General features: G+C 41.0%; 1 long non-coding RNA gene across 1 annotated transcript in view; it reads left to right on the forward strand.

The window, feature by feature from the left end:
• The window catches only part of LOC133461253 (uncharacterized), a 55,788-nt gene that overhangs the window by 14,280 nt on the left and 25,331 nt on the right, over positions 1–16,177 (forward strand). The window contains exon 2 of the long non-coding RNA XR_009784175.1: positions 9,232–9,348. This is a non-coding gene — a long non-coding RNA (uncharacterized LOC133461253). The remainder of the gene's footprint in view (positions 1–9,231; positions 9,349–16,177) is intronic.

Genomic DNA, 16,177 nt, shown 5'->3' on the forward strand with positions numbered 1-16,177 from the left:
TCTTTTTTTTCTTGTTGTATGTCAGAATTGCTTGCATTTTCTGATCCACCTCTAACCTCAGGTCTTCCGGTGGCCGATTCTTAATTATTTCAAGAGTGAGAAAAACACATTCAGGACTGTCTCAGAAAATTTGAATATTGTGATAAAGTTCTTTATTTTCTGTAATGCAATTTAAAAAAAACAAAAATGTCACACATTCTGGATTCATTACAAATCAACTGAAATATTGCAAGCCTTTTATTATTTTAATATCGCTGATTATGGTTTACAGTTTAAGATTAAGATTCCAAGAATATTCAAATTTTTTGAGATAGGATATTTGAGTTTTCTTAAGCTGTAAGCCATGATCAGCAATATTAAAATAATAAAAGGCTTGCAATATTTCAGTTGATTTGTAATTAATACAGAATGTATGACATTTTCGTTTTTGTAATTGCATTACAGAAAATCACAACATTCTAATTTTCTGAGACAGTCCTGTATGTTAAGGCCTCCTTTTATTATTATGCTCCACTTTGTGGAATGATGTACCAGAAGGCAGCTTCACTTTTTAACTTTTTAACATTGGCCTTTAAAATTAGATTTTGCAGTACTTCATTTATTATTAAACAGAGTTTTAGGGTTATATTTATTTATTTTTATTCTTTATTATTTCTTTATTCTCTATTCTTTACTCTTTATTATTTCTTTTTAAAATAATTTAGTATGTATTATTTACATATTCTGTAATTGCATTTATTTTATTTCTTTTATTTATTCACAGGTCATTTATTAATTTGTATGTACCTGTTTATTTTAGGTACTTTTTTTGTCACTCTTACGGATGGCATTTCTTCCATTTTTGCTTTGATGTCATTCAGGTTATGTGTCTATTGAGTGTTTAACGCGCATCTAAAGTGTCCTTGGGTTTTATGAAAGACGCTTATAATAAAATGTCATCATCATCATCATCATCATCATCATCATCTGTTTGTGCATAATTCGATGTGTTTGAGTGGTAGAAGCCGGGAGGGATTTTGTTCTTCTCTTTTTTTGTCACGTATTTCTGTTACTTCTGTCTTCCGTAAAATCACTTCATTTTCAACACACAGTATGAAAAGTGCTATAAAAATCAAGTTGGATTGATCATTTGGTTTCATCTCAACCAAGGAAACACTTAGGATTGTACTTAAATCTCAATTATTGACATGAACTGTCACTTAAAGGAGCAAGACATGAAAAGACATCACACCAGCCTTGATGAGTAACTAAAGACGCTCTTGTATAATACTGCAATTTCACCAAAAGACAAGTCTTTAACATCAACAAATACTCAAAGGTTTCACGTAATTTTCACATCCATAAAATCAGTCAGAAAGTGGTGGGTTATAATTAGTCTGTAATTGAACAAGTTGATAGGAGTACGTTCAGTTTAAATGACAGACACGTATTGGAAAAGTAAAGAGATTGTAAGAATTATTGTTGGACATGGACGAACCCTCAAATATAAAGATACCCATGAGCTACTCCTTATCATGAAAAGACCTACAATTTATACGACCCATTTAACAGTAAAGATTTAAAGACCTTATTGAATTTTGATGTGCATAAAGCACTCATTGACTAAATGTGGACTAAAACCGAACCCCTGCATAGGACCCCCGCAGGACCATGCAGGGGAATGAATGAGGGAAAATATTCACAAAAGTAGTGTTGAAGTCGAGGTACATATCTCCTTATGTTGAAGAAATTACTTATACTTATGTTGAAACTCAGCTGACGCATCGGGTTTAAGCAAACACGCAACTGAGTTTTGGCTAAACTTCAGCATGCGGTCAAAACATGGGTGTAATTGACATTGTAGTGGATTTAAGATGTCATGCAACTATGTGTTAATGGGTTGGTTTGGTTTAATGGTAGATAAATGAAAAAAAGAAATACATAACAAAGACTTTCCCCCGACTGTGAAAAGCTTTTGCTGTAAAATGATTAAAAGAAAACCGGTTTGCGCTGGTTGCTGACCAGCGCAAACCGTTTCCTTGATAAACCTGATTTGAGATACTGTATCTGTAACTTGTGAGCATGAGCAGGGGAATCTGGAGTGTGTGCTGCCTGTCATTTAGCAGGTTTTTGTGTTGTTTATCTCCGAGTCGAACTAAAGGTCAAGACGTAATCAAAGGCCCAAACATCACTCTTGCACATAGAGAAAGCAGCTGATAAGCCAGAGGAAAATGTCAGCCAGATATAGAGAGCTGATTGTTCATTAGAACATGTCCCATGCAGACCTGAATCTGATTAGTCAGAACCTTACGTCCTTCAGCTCTTGACAAGGTCACACACTTCAAGCACAACAAATACTAAATGCTGATGCTGAAAGAGGAAGTGGAAAGTCTCTAGGTGTAAGACTGACATTTTCACTTTTATCATTGTTTCATGGTTGTATTTGGTCTATTGTGTTATTTTCAGTGAATTGTGGTTCTGTATAACAACGGGTGATTCATCTCATGCTGTACCTCGTTTATCCCTGGAGCCCCTGGTACAGGGGCAAATGCCATACGAGAATAAAAGCCTGAGATTAGGCAGGGCTTAAATGGTTAAGTTTTTGTTTTACAGAGGGAAGAGTTTGTACTTTCTCACTGACATTTTCACAGTCCCTGTGTTTCATCTGCATGCAGTATGAGAATGAATATGTATGTTTTGTAGGTACTGAGTCGGTGTTTTAAAATTATTTATCTATTTTACACACTAAAATATGAAAATATATTGCTTCAATTGCCAGGTGGCAGCATTACATTTGGATAGTCACCGAACTTTTATTCGGGATAAATAAATAAATAAAACCAAGTCCTTCAGGTACACAGTTAAAAACAGTGAATAGAAAAAGGCTTTAAATCGTTCTAATTTATGAGATACTTTTACAGGTGGAACCAAGCCTGTAAAAGGGCATTATTGAAGAGAAGACAGAGAAAAGTAGAGATGGATGAAACTACAAATGCAGTGGTTTTATTTCTGCTCGGATTAAAGAAACAGAGCTAATCCCTTATACTGTACATCAGGATGCTGTGTTTTACCTTAGACTGTAACCAGAATGAATGTTTTTCTTGGAAACATCTAGCTATTAAGTGACTGCGAGAGAATGAACAGATTGTCAAACTATACACTACTGCCCATAAAAGTGGAATCATTTGGTTTTTTTGGTGTTCTTGCATATATCAACAAAACAAGTTCGGAAAATTGTAAAAGTATAGAAAGTCGAAAAAATAACTGTGGGGGGTGGCAGGAGATCCGGAACCAGCAAAAGTCAAATATGCTTTGAAGATAAACTGAAACAAGAAGCAACAACTGCAAGAAAATCTAACCAAACTGCAAGGGAGAACACAGGAACAGGACAAGTCTGCAAACCAGTGTCTGCCACATCAGTGTTGCTTTATTTAGCAAGTTTTCAGCCCTCTCTAGCAACTTTTTGTTGTAAAACAAGCAATTAACAACAAATCTAGCAACTTTTTCAGGTCTTATTGGAGGCTTTTGGTGACTCTAAATTGAACACATGACTCTTTTTCAATAGCGAGAAGCCGTTGCATCCCTCTCCCATACCAAAGCCCTCTCAAAACAGCCTGCACTCCTGCAGCAGCTCCCCTGCTCCTGTCAGAGCGCAGAAGTTCACCCTGCCCCGTCCTGCAATTGAATTGCGCATGCGCAAAGAAACCACTGGCTGATCCTGTACCGCCAGAAAGCCAGACTCATTTTCACAAGGGTCCTGTTTTATACAGTTATAGAGTTCCAATTAATAATTAAAGCTGCAAGCAGCGATGAACGGGCCCTTGCACTCACGGCCACCGCCCCCCATAAGCATATCAGAAACGACACCACCCACGACTTCCTATGTCAAACCATTCAAAAGTTATAGCAGAAAATCGGGACAACCAATCAGAAGAAGGGGCGGGACTAATTAAGGCCAACGAAGCTCAAGGACTCATTACAGATTCCCATGACACCACCCACGACTCTCTATGTCAAACCATTCAAAAGTTATAGCAGAAAATCGGGACAACCAATCAGAAGAAAGGGCGGGGCTAATTAAGGCCAACAAAGCTTAATAGCTTAATACCGAGTCCCATGACACCACCCACGACTTCCTATGTCAAACCATTCAAAAGTTATAGCAGAAAAAAGGGACAACCAATCAGAAGAAGGGGCGGGGCTAATTCAGGACAATGAAGGTCGAGGACTTCATAAAGAGTCCCATGACACCACCCACGACTCTCTATGTCAAACCATTCAAAAGTTATAGCAGAAAATCGGGACAACCAATCAGAAGAAGGGGCGGGGCTAATTAAGGCCAATGAAGGTCGAGGACTCCATACCGAGTCTCATGACACCACTCACGACGCTTTATGTCAAACCATTCAAAAGTTATGGCAGAGAAAAGTATTCTAGGGGGCGCTGTTGAGCCGTTAGGCCAAGCCCATTAATGCAAACCATGAAATATCACATTTATCGCCAGGCCTGGCTTGCATGCAAAATTTGGTGACTTTTGGAGAACTATCAAATATGGACCAATCAGATGAAGGGGTGTGCGCTTTTTGGCGTCTAGCATCGCCACGGTAACACTTTTGAAAGAGAAAAGTAATGCGCGTAGTCGCAAGATGGAGACGCACATTTTGAGGTATAACACACCTGGGTGCACGTTACGGTTTGGGCCGTATTAATTGCCGAAGGAATGGCATAAATTGCGCCAAAATTACACAATTAATTCAAAATGGCTGACTTCCTGTTCGGTTTCGGCCATGGCGCCAAGAGACTTTTCTTCAAGTTGCGACATGATACAGGTGTGTAGCGATTTTCGTGCATGTACGTCAAACCGTATCGTGGGGCTTGAGGCACAAAGTTTTCCGGGGGGGCGCTGTTGAGCCATTTTGCCACGACCATTAATACAAACGATGAAATATAAAATTTATCGCCAGGCCTGCCTTGCATGCAAAATATGGTGACTTTTGGGGAACTATCAAATATGGACCAATCAGATGAAGGGGGGGCGCGCTTGTTGGCGTCTAGCGTCGCCACAGTAACACTTTTGAAAGAGAAAAGTAATGTGCGTGGTCGCAGGATAGAAACGCACATTTTGATGTATAACACACCTGGGTGCACGTTACGGTTCGGGCCGTATTCATTCTCGAAGGAATGGCTCATATTGCTCCAAAATTACGCGATTAATTCAGAATGTTCAAAATGGCCGACTTCCTGTTCGTTTTCGGCCATGGCGCCAAGAGACTTTTCTTTAAGTTGCAACATGATACAGGTGTGTACCGATTTTCGTTCATGTACGTCAAACCGTATTATGGGGCTTGAGGCGCAAAGTTTTTTCTGTCTGAACCAACCAGATGAAGGGTGGGCGCGCTTTTTGGCGTCTAGCGTCGCCACGGTAAAGCTTTTGAAAGAGAAAAGTAATGCGTGTTGTCGCAGGATGGAGACGCACATTTTGATGTATAACACACTTGGGGGCACGTTACGGTTCGGGCCGTATTAACTGCCGAAGGAATGGCATAAATTGCGTCAAAGTGACACGATTAATTCAAAATGGCCGACTTCCTGTTCGGTTTCGGCCATGTCGCCAAGAGACTTTTCTTTAAGTTGTGTACTGATACAGGTTTGTAGCGATTTTCGTGCATGTACGTCAAACCGTATCGTGGGGCTTGAGGCACAAAGTTTTCAAGGGGGCGCTGTTGAGCCATTTTGCCACGCCCATTAATGTAAACCATGAAATATCAAATTTTTCGCCAGGCCTGACTTGCATGCAAAATTTGGTGAGTTTTTAGGCACGTTTAGGGGGGCAAAAAGGCCCTCCTTTCGTCAGAAGAAAGAAAGAAAGAAAGAAAAAAGAAAAAAGAAAAATTCCTACAGATACAATAGGGCCTTCGCACTGAAGGTGCTCGGGCCCTAATAATAAAAAAAAAATATATAAAATATGCACAATTTTTCAAGAGTTGGCTAGACATAATATGATTGTACATACAAGCATAAATTAATAGGGATATCCAAATCAGGTTTTTTTGGCCCCGAACCGATTCCGAGTCATTTGATTTTGGTTATCTACCGATACCGAGTCCCAATCCGATATTGTCGTTACACATTAAAAAAATGAACAAAATAAGCAGATCCAGGTTGTCCCTTATTTTCATTTTATTCACCTTATTTTATCATTTTGCACTTAAACAGTGCAGTTCTCTTTGAGGTAGTTTGAACAATCAAGTAATAATAGTGCAACCATTAACTAGTAAAAATAGTGTAAATTTAAACATAATTTTGAATTAAATAAAAACAGCTGTTCAACATAAAATACCCAGCAGGCATGTAAACAAATAAGCAAATAAAAGAGCAACAGTGTCATAAAGTACGGCCAGTAATTAGCTTTTTAGACTGTACTCTTTAGAGATGCACTGAACAGTGATGGACAAGTACATTTATAATGTAAACAACTAGAAATGTCATCTTTAGATCCTAGATACCCTCTCATACAATTCAGGGTTAGAGTTCCTGTCTATATGTGGTTTCTGCTGTGGTTGTCAAAGAATCCTGATGTGTTACCCATCAACTGCACAGTGGAGAGCCTTATGGCCGACAAAGCATGCAAAGCCAGTCGGCTCCTCTTCCAGCTCTTCAGCCTCGGGGAAGAGGATGACTCAGTTAAGGATGATCATCTCCTTCACAACGCTGTGCAGATTCCTGCAGGCAGCAGACATACGCGCAGCACAGATGTCTGCCGTTGCCCTGTAGGACGCCCCACAGGGCAGCCGGTAAATACAGTAGTTACCAGCACCTCCACCTCATGGCTCCATCTATGAGACTTTTTCAGGTGTAGCATTTGCAGCAGGTTGATACTTCACCTTGAAATATGAATATTTTGTATCAGCATAACTAATAGGGACTTTGGGGTTTATTTGTACACTTTTTAAACTTTTTAAATGTCTTGGTCAAGACTGCAGAGATTTAAACTGCTGAGATTAACGCAGACATATGCAGGACAATCTCTCTTTTAGAGCAGTTTTGTAATAAAGATAAGAGGTTAAGGTTGATATGAGTGAAATGCTTTTAGCTTTGGCATCATCGAGTCTGCTGCTGCTCCAGTAGCACAAAGACCAAAGTACATCCTCCCGTTCTCCATTAGTACATTCTCCCACGTGACTTTGTCAAGTATGTATGTATTATCAAACATGCAAGTCCATCCTTGGCATACAGTACTTGGTTTTGAGAAATTTAAAACAGAAATTAAAACTACCAAGAGTTAGAGAAAACAAGATTGAAAAAGGAGAGCAAAGAAAAACACAAGAATAGAATAGTAACACACCTGGACACCTGCTTAGTATTGCAGTCCAAAAATATGACAATACATTAAATCTTAGGTGAAAAATTATTTCCAAGTGCATGAATGAATAAACAAAGTGGAGCCATGTTACAGTGCACATGAGGGCCACAAACGACAATAAAAGTCAAGGCAAAGAAAATACAAGGGATTCAGATGTAAAAGTAGAAACAGGTGAATTATCAAGTAATTTCTTTAATTCAAAGCAGATTGGACCAATCAGTGAAAGCTGAAGTGGACGTCATCATTTGCCGTGTTACAGTTGCATAAAATCTGAAGTTTATCATTTGAAGAGCTGAAACATTTAAAGAATGACATTTTTAAAGAGTTGTTTATAAATAAATATATATACAAACTAAGATTGGATATGATTTAAAAGCAGAGTAAATTGTGTGTGTTTGTGTGTATACACAATAGATGCCAATGGAAATCGCTAATATTAGCAATACAAAAATGATGTTACGAAATTACCAACAAAATGATCAAAATCCCATATTTTTTATTGTTGGAAGATAATTACCAAAACTTTCAGTTTTTGTGATCATAGGCTACCTCCCGCAGGAAAATTCACATTGTCAGTGGAAAGGAACGCAGCGACGTAACCAACGTTTGCAGCGACGTAACTGACGTGGCTCCCTTTAGCACCCCGAGCTATGGAAAAGGAAACCGGTTCTCAGCTGGTTTGCAAGTTGAACGAGTTGTGAACCAGCACCAGCACTGGCTCCGACCCAGACCTGGAACTGGTTTGGTAATTGTGGGCCAAATGTTGTCACTGCCAATTTTCTTTTTTAATACACCGACTGAAAGGAACTTCGGTTGCTGCAAACATTGTATTGACTGAAAGTGACATTGATGTTGGTGCCATTGCTCTCCTGGTCCAATGTATGACATAAGCACACTTGTGTGAGCTCTCTCAGAACCCATAATTGCATCGAAGCGAAATACTTGAGAGTCTGGGCAAGATCTTGTTTGATTTTGAACTTGGCTGGAATCAGGGACCATTAGTGGCATGGCTATAACAAGGTGTAGCTCAAACTGTAAAATCAGTCCCAACGAGAGCGTTGGAATCAATGCTTTTCCTGAACTGCATCTGCGGCTAATACCATTCTATCCATCCAGACATCCATCCAGATTTGGAAAAAGCATGTATTGCCCCACAGTTTGGGGTTTGCAGTGAAGTAGGATGCAGTAGTGATGGCATGCACACGCGCACACACACACACACACACACATTAATGGTTCATACCATGCTGGTAAGAACCTAAGGCATATACTGTATATGTGCATTGTTTATATATTTATCTCATTAATATATATATATATTAGGGTCTCGAGATCCAATCACAATCTGAGCTACCGCGATGAACTAACCCCAAAAACTACAAAGCATAATGCAGGTGAATGAGCCAGTGTGTGTGTGTGTGTGTGTGTGTGTGTGTGTGTGTGTGTGTGTGTGTGTGTGTGTGTGTGTGTGTGTGTGTGTGTGTGTGTGTGCGCGCGCGCGCAATAGTCCTATCAATGCTCCACCTGAAGTGTATCTATAGTGGAGGAGGGGGGGCGCAACCCCGCCATCCGCGACACCAGATGCCAACAAGGAAGAACCCGGAACCCAGGCCACCCGCGATCCCACAGAGGGCGAGAAGAGGGCGGGAGGAAACCCACCGCCAGCGAGGCCCGCTCCCCTCCCAGCGGCAGCCGAGGAGACCCCCGGCCGCCGATGCGGGCAGGTGTACCCGCCCCCACGAAAGCGTCCCTCCAGGACCAGGTTTTGGGAGTTAGTTAATCGTGGCAGCTTAGCTTAATTGTGATTTGGTCTCGGGACCTGGGACGGTTGCTGCTTGTGTTTCTGCCAGTTCCGTGCCTGTTTCATGTCTGTTCTGTTTTTTTTGCAGATTTCCAGTGCTCGACGTGCGCCTCCATGTGTGTTCTCGCGTCCTGGATTAGCAGCGGATGAAGCCAGCGATGCAAATGAGAGGATGGAAAGTGCTAACTTCTTCTCCTCCGTGCAGGTGACTACTGATCAGAAACGTGAGGTCTTTGTGGTGTTGTTTGTCTGCTGGTCCATGTGTGAGTGGATGCCCTTTGTGGCTACCACAGTCATGGTGATGTGTTTACCCTTGCATGGGATATCTATCACAGTCTTCTTTGTGATGTCGGATCAAAGAGTCACCGAGACAAACAGTATGTCGAATCTGGAAGTGGATTAATGCTGGGACTCTGTGAGACGGTTGTTGTGTTACTCACAGCTGGAAGCTGTTTTCCCTCATGGGGAAATGAATTCCCTTAATGATTTTTGCTCTGTAGCTTTAGGGAACATCATGTGATTTCAACTCTCTTCCCCTTAGAGAAAAAAAAGATATACTTAGTTTATTATTTCTGTCATTCTGATGTTTTTTTTTCATGTTTTCTGGTGTGTTAAGGCAGATGAAGGCTCAGATCTGGAAGCATGATGGGGATGCACATTTATACCTGCGTCTGAAAAAAAAATCTGTTAGCTTTATTTCTAAACCGTGCTCTACATATCTTACAGGTTGTTGTGAAGAGAGTAAGCCCTGTTGAAAGCTGTCTAGCTGGAGCTTTTTATATCAGAAAAAACTCATAAGAGACAGAGCTCAGGAGGCAAAAGTGAGAAAGATGCTCGCGGCATGTGTGGGGGCAGGTGCGAGAGCGTGGATGAATTCGCCTTTGCTCACCTAACAGATGTGGGTTCCTGGTCTGCGAGGCTTGTAAACAGGTGGTACGGTTGGTCTTTGTTCAAACAGGAAACACCCCACACACTGCACGCTCTTCCACCCAGTTCTTCTGAACTACAATACCGCACCAACTGCAGCACATTTTGAGAGTTTTTTAGACTTAAAAGACAGCAAGTAAAAACATATTCACAGGTGGATATCATATCCACGTGTGTTACAGGGGTCAGGCCACTTTTAGCGTGTAGCATGAGCTAAAGCAGGATCAACCTCAAGAGTATTCATATAATTCTTATGTTGTTGTTTTTTTTCCCCCAATGAGACCTGTTTTCACTATCTTCTCTGGATATTAAAAACTGTTTGTAGTTATCCCTTCTGTATTTCCACATAATGCCGGAGTGCACAAAATTTGTTCCCAAATATAATCTGCCACAGGATGTGACATTTAATGGTGTGTGTGCGTGTGGGTGTGTGTGTGTGTGTGTGTGTGTGTTTGAGAGAGAGAGACAGAGAGAGAGAGAGAGAGAGAGAGAGAGGGAGAGTTTGTGTTGCCAGCAGGGGCCCATGGGTATGTATGTGTAGAGCTGCATCTATCAGGACAGAGCATAGGATGGAGGTAATTTGTGAAGAGGGATCTCTGTCTGTCTCAATACCTGGACAGATGCATCTTCAGTGTCCTCCATTTGGCCACCGACTGTGCTGCATCCTAAACTGCATGGGGGTTTATTATATTTGTGCATCCAGCGTAGAGGGAAAAAAAAGAGAGAGAGAGAAAAAACGTTAGTGCACCTGGCCTCTAATAGAGTGCTCCAGAGCCAGGCAGGAATGGCTGCTGGCTTGTTTACTCGCCACCATGGGCTACCTAGAGGCACACACTGGTTGTTATTAATCCCAGGGAGCAGAGAGTGAGGAAAAAGGTAGTTTGGGGAAACCCAACCAGCCTTTTCTCATATCAGGATGCATTTTCCAAGAGTGAAGGTAAAAGCCACGATCCTGCAAATTCGTTCTGCTACTTTCCAGCCTCTTGTTTTCTGTCTACATCTAATTTTTCCCAAAACATTAAGGCATGAAAAGCACATTTTGACATTTCAAAGTGCTATTTTTGCCTTCATTACCACACAATAAAAAAACACAGGTTCCACTTTTTCTAACCGTTGTAGAAGAGAACCGCAGTAATAAGCACACATTATAAAATAGCTCATGTATCAGTGACTCAATCCGCCAATACCACTTATCTGCACACGGGGGCAGTACATCCCAGGAGAGCTCATGTATCAGCCAATGGGGGAAGACGCAATGAGATGCGCCTCTAGTGGGACAAAGATGTATTACAAGACGTACTGAACCGTCCCCCTTTAGCTGTGACTGTATTGTCAGGGGTTTATTAGTCACCAGAGCTGATCTACATGCCCCCTAATGTGGTCAGAACAGACAATCTTAGATAGAGTACTAAGTAGTATTGCTACTACATTTGAAAAAGAAGAGAGATCAAATGTAGAGTTGTGGATTATTTTTCTTTTCTTTTCTTTTGTTTCTATGACATGGCAGGTGTGAAGGATTCTGCAACAACGCAGTGACATGAGTCGGGAGTTTGTAGCCTTTACAAAATTTGCTGCATAGAAGGGTGTAAATGCTACAGGTACCGGCTGACACCATATAAACAGCTTATTCCTGAAAACAGGAGAAATAAATGAGACACGGCAATGCAATAACCCCTCTTATTTTACATGGTCAATACTTTCATCTATACATCATCACCATTTGTTTTCTGACAAACAAACAACTTCAAAATAATCCTGTCTTCTCACATAATATCAACATTCAGCATCTACACTGTTTTTAACTGCTGGCTCCGATACCACAAATAAAATAACATTTCTTTCAGTCTTTTAACTGAGTTATAAGTTGTACAGATTCAATAAATCAAATGGAGTAACCACTGTTACACTTATTAGTTGTATAACCTTCAAATAAAATGTAGCTCCTGCTACCATTTAACTGTGGCTCTTAATAGCTTTATCTTTTAAATTAAGTCTTTTTACCCTTTCAACATGCATGAGCTGACAGATTTTAAATCGTTTTTAACACTTGTACAATATATGAACTGAAATATGTTTAACAATCTGCAAGGCTTTTACCTAAACATTTTCATCACACCTTACACAATCTTAACAATATTATGAATGCTGAAGAAATGTTCATGGAGCCAAAACTAAAACTCAGACTGACGTGACTGAATAAACAGAGCGGTTCCCTCACTCAGGATACACCAGCTAAACATGCTACTATGTTAGCTTCACAAGACCGTTTATATATTATCAAAACAACCTCTTTCGTGAGTATTCAGACATTCAGTGACATGTTACAATCATAAACTTATATTACTGTTTCACCAACCTGAAAACAGGAGAAATAAATGAGACACGGCAACTTCATGTCTGTCCACTCGTCTCACTCCGCAGAAAGAGGAAGTCTGTAAAGTGACCCGTACTGTCGTAAAGACGGCCCCGAAGCCAAGTGAAGCGCTACACTGCCCCTTCTGACTACAAACACTTTAATTACTCCTGATGTGGAAACTACAAGATTCTAATGTAGATATGGTGAAAACAGGCTGGTTACACAATGAAATAACATTAAAACATGAAATATCAAATTCACATAATCCTCATTAATGTGATCACACTTTAGTGGGCATCACATAAACAGTAGCTACATTAAGCAGCTAAAACTTTGGTAAAAGTCATTGGTTTTAAAAATGTGAAAAGCACATAACAGATAAAACTTTTTTTTTTAAATTAAAATATGCCTTGCAAAAATTGGTATGCTTTGGTAATCCAGTACAACTGATATGAGGGTTGTTGCTTGCGGCTCAGGTTCCTGGTTTGACTCCCTGGCCCGGCGGGGGTTTTTCTGTGTAGAGTTTGCATGTTCTATCCGATAGCTGTCGGTCCAGTAAATGGGGAATTTACATTTCTAAAAAGCCCCAACGGCACTTTTGATTAAAAGGTAGAGTGATATGTGTTGTTTGTGGAAAGGACTTTGCTCACCATCAAAGCAGCTCAAGTTCGTCCTACAACATAAACGGAAAGCACCCGGTCGCGAGCGCAGGCACAGCTAATGTTAGCAGGAAAGATTTTAGCAATGTGTCGAGCCACGGCAACGCTCTTCCCCTAACTAGACTCGAGGAAAGCAGCATTAGCAAGTCTGTGACCGAGAGGATGGCGGATGTTCTTGCCAAGTGGATGTAAATGGCTAGGACTGCATCTGTTCAATCTGTTAAATAAATAAATAACTTTATAAAGCCACTCTTTTTGTTGTTATATATCAGTCTTTTGATCTGCCACAATAATGTAATGAATTTTAAAAAAATCTATTTTCTGATCTGCTGATTGGTTGGTAGCTCGAGACAGCTGCTCTGAGTTGAGAGCTCCACGCACAGCAGTATACCTTGACTCCTTTGCAGGGGGTCTGTTGGAATTACTGTGCGGTAAAGTTAATTTCTCAGCGTGAGAAATGCCACGTGTGGTGTGAGAGCGTGTGAAGTTGTTGAAATGCTCAAGTCTCACGGCCAATGAGGGAAACTTGAGAGCCCTGTTATTTTGTATGCGGCTATGTCAGCCGCTTCTTCGTTTGAACCATCAGTCATTTTTGGGTTTCCCTTCTCATTCAGACTGTATGGGTGGAGTCACATGATTGCACACACACACACACACACACACACACACACACACACACACACACACACACACACACACACACACACACACACACACACACACACACATGTACATTTTCTTAAAGGGGAATGAAAATATCCTATCAGCACATAGTCAACACAGACAAAAAGAAAAAAAAAATCTTGTAATTTTATAACAACACCGAATTTACAGAAATGGGAAAATTGACATCAGCCCTCGCAGTGAATGTCAGTAACGGTACATCTTCAGTTTCTCGCCCAGGCCTAGTATGTATGTGTTAATTTTCATTAGTTTATATGGGAGATGTTGCTCGTGTGTGTATGTGAGTTGATTCTATGTGTATGTGCAAGTGATTATAGTATAGTACTATAGTGAGTATAGTGCACGACTTCCAGTCGCGTCAATTCAGTCAAAGCTAAGGTATGGCAAGGTTGCGACTCGAGTCACAGAACTTAACTACAGTTTCAATCAACATGCCCAGCAAATCACAGAAGTCTGCTATGTAGCTTATCTGTGTGGTCAAGAAAATTTTAACTTTTTCAATTGCAGTCTCACTCACATCCTGCTAACGTAACTATGAACACTTCAATGTGTTGATCAATTCAGTCAATGGGCCTTTACGCAATACGCATCCGTTTTCTGCACCATGGACACCAAGCGGCAGAGTTAGAGAGCAGAAATCTTGTATCTCGTATCTGACAAACGCAATTTAACTCATTCTGTTCACTTCATTCACTATGTCAGTGCAACAATATCACGTGGACATCCCAGTTTAACTTAAAACAGTTAGGGGTAAATCCACAAAGAACAGATTGCGCCCGCAAATAGCGCTGTGAATTGCGCTGCATTAGCGCCCGCAATTTGCCCTGCTTTAAGGTCCTATTCACAAAAGATTTTGCTCTAATGATATACCGGAGCAAACACGCCCATAAAGTTTTGCGGCTGAGTGCAATTTGCACTTGTCTGAGCACTAGCCTCAACTTTCACGTATTTGTACTTCTAGTATTTCGCATGCAGATAGATAGATAGATAGATAGATAGATAGATAGATAGATAGATAGATAGATAGATAGATAGATAGATAGATAGATAGATAGATAGATAGATAGATAGATAGATAGATAGATAGATAGATAGATAGATAGATAGCATTTACGCACAAGGCACAGCACCAGTAACTTCATTAACACTGGATCGGGATCAGATCAGGATCTAATGGTAATTCATGTTCTTTGTTTTGCTACACGTATGAACGCTGTATGTGTACACTGTATGAAAGCGATACGAAAACGGCCCCGCAGCCCCGCTTCACCCCCCGCTCCCCCTCCTCCTCTCCCGTCTCCCCTCAGAGCTGCTCAGGGCGGGTTTATGGTTCTGCGTTCCTTTAACGCAGAGCCTACAGCGTAGGTGCGCGTCGCCGCGTACCCTACGCCGTAGGCTCTGCGTCGTTTTAACGCGGGACCCTAATTTAGGCACCATACACCTGCACGTAAAGGTTTCACGCGCGCGTAAAACTCATATATATTTAAAAAAATCTGAGTCCCTTTAGGGGCTCCGTGGGGCTCCCTAAACGCAGCCCCTGATTTGTTCTGTCCTAAAGTGTGAGGAGGTTCCCCGCATGTCACCACGGCAGCAGCAGCAGCAGCACCAGAGTCCTGACTGACTGAGCTTCACACAGAGGGACACGATCAGCGCTATTTTATTTTATTATTTTATTATTTTAAGTCTGATATATGTTGTGATATGTGATGACATTATTAAGCTGTTAAACACACACATTCTAGATTATGTTTATATGGTGGAATTGTTTGTAATAAAGCAGCCCCTACTGTATGGATGAATCCTGAACTCCGTCCTGTTATTTTTATTTTTAAATCCGAGATAAGTCCACAACCCCACTTGATCTGACTGTGTACAGTCATGTCTGACTGTAGATTTCACCCTTAATATCATTCAGTATCACACAGGCTTGAATGATATTGAAGAGAGAGAAACAGACAGATGGGGAGTGAGGAGTTTGCGCGCAGTTTAATACACGCTTCTGAAACACGGTATTTGCTCCACTATTTTTGCGTGTGGCAAATAGCCCTGGCCTTTGTGAATTAGGCGCTTTTTGCAATGAGACTTATTTGCATAGAAAGGGGGCAATTTTGCGCCGAATGTATGAATATTACCTAATTTGCATGCATGCAAATGGCACCGGCGCAGACTGCCACTATTTGCTTGGCAGCGCAGTTTGTGGAGCAATTCCCCCTTTGCGGGTGCTTCGTGAATTAGACGCTCTCTTTTTGTCTCATTTGCACCGGTTTAGTGGCCGCAAAAGCCGCGCAATCCTTTTGTGGATTTGGCCCTTAATGTCCAAATGCAAAAAGGAGAGGGAGGGAGCAGAAGAGAGAAAGAGAGGGAGAGTAAAAAAGTCAAACATTTCCCTTAAACAGATTTCTAAGAGT

The sequence above is a fragment of the Cololabis saira genome, chromosome 15, assembly GCF_033807715.1.
Source record: "Cololabis saira isolate AMF1-May2022 chromosome 15, fColSai1.1, whole genome shotgun sequence".
NCBI classification, from domain to species: domain Eukaryota; kingdom Metazoa; phylum Chordata; class Actinopteri; order Beloniformes; family Belonidae; genus Cololabis; species Cololabis saira.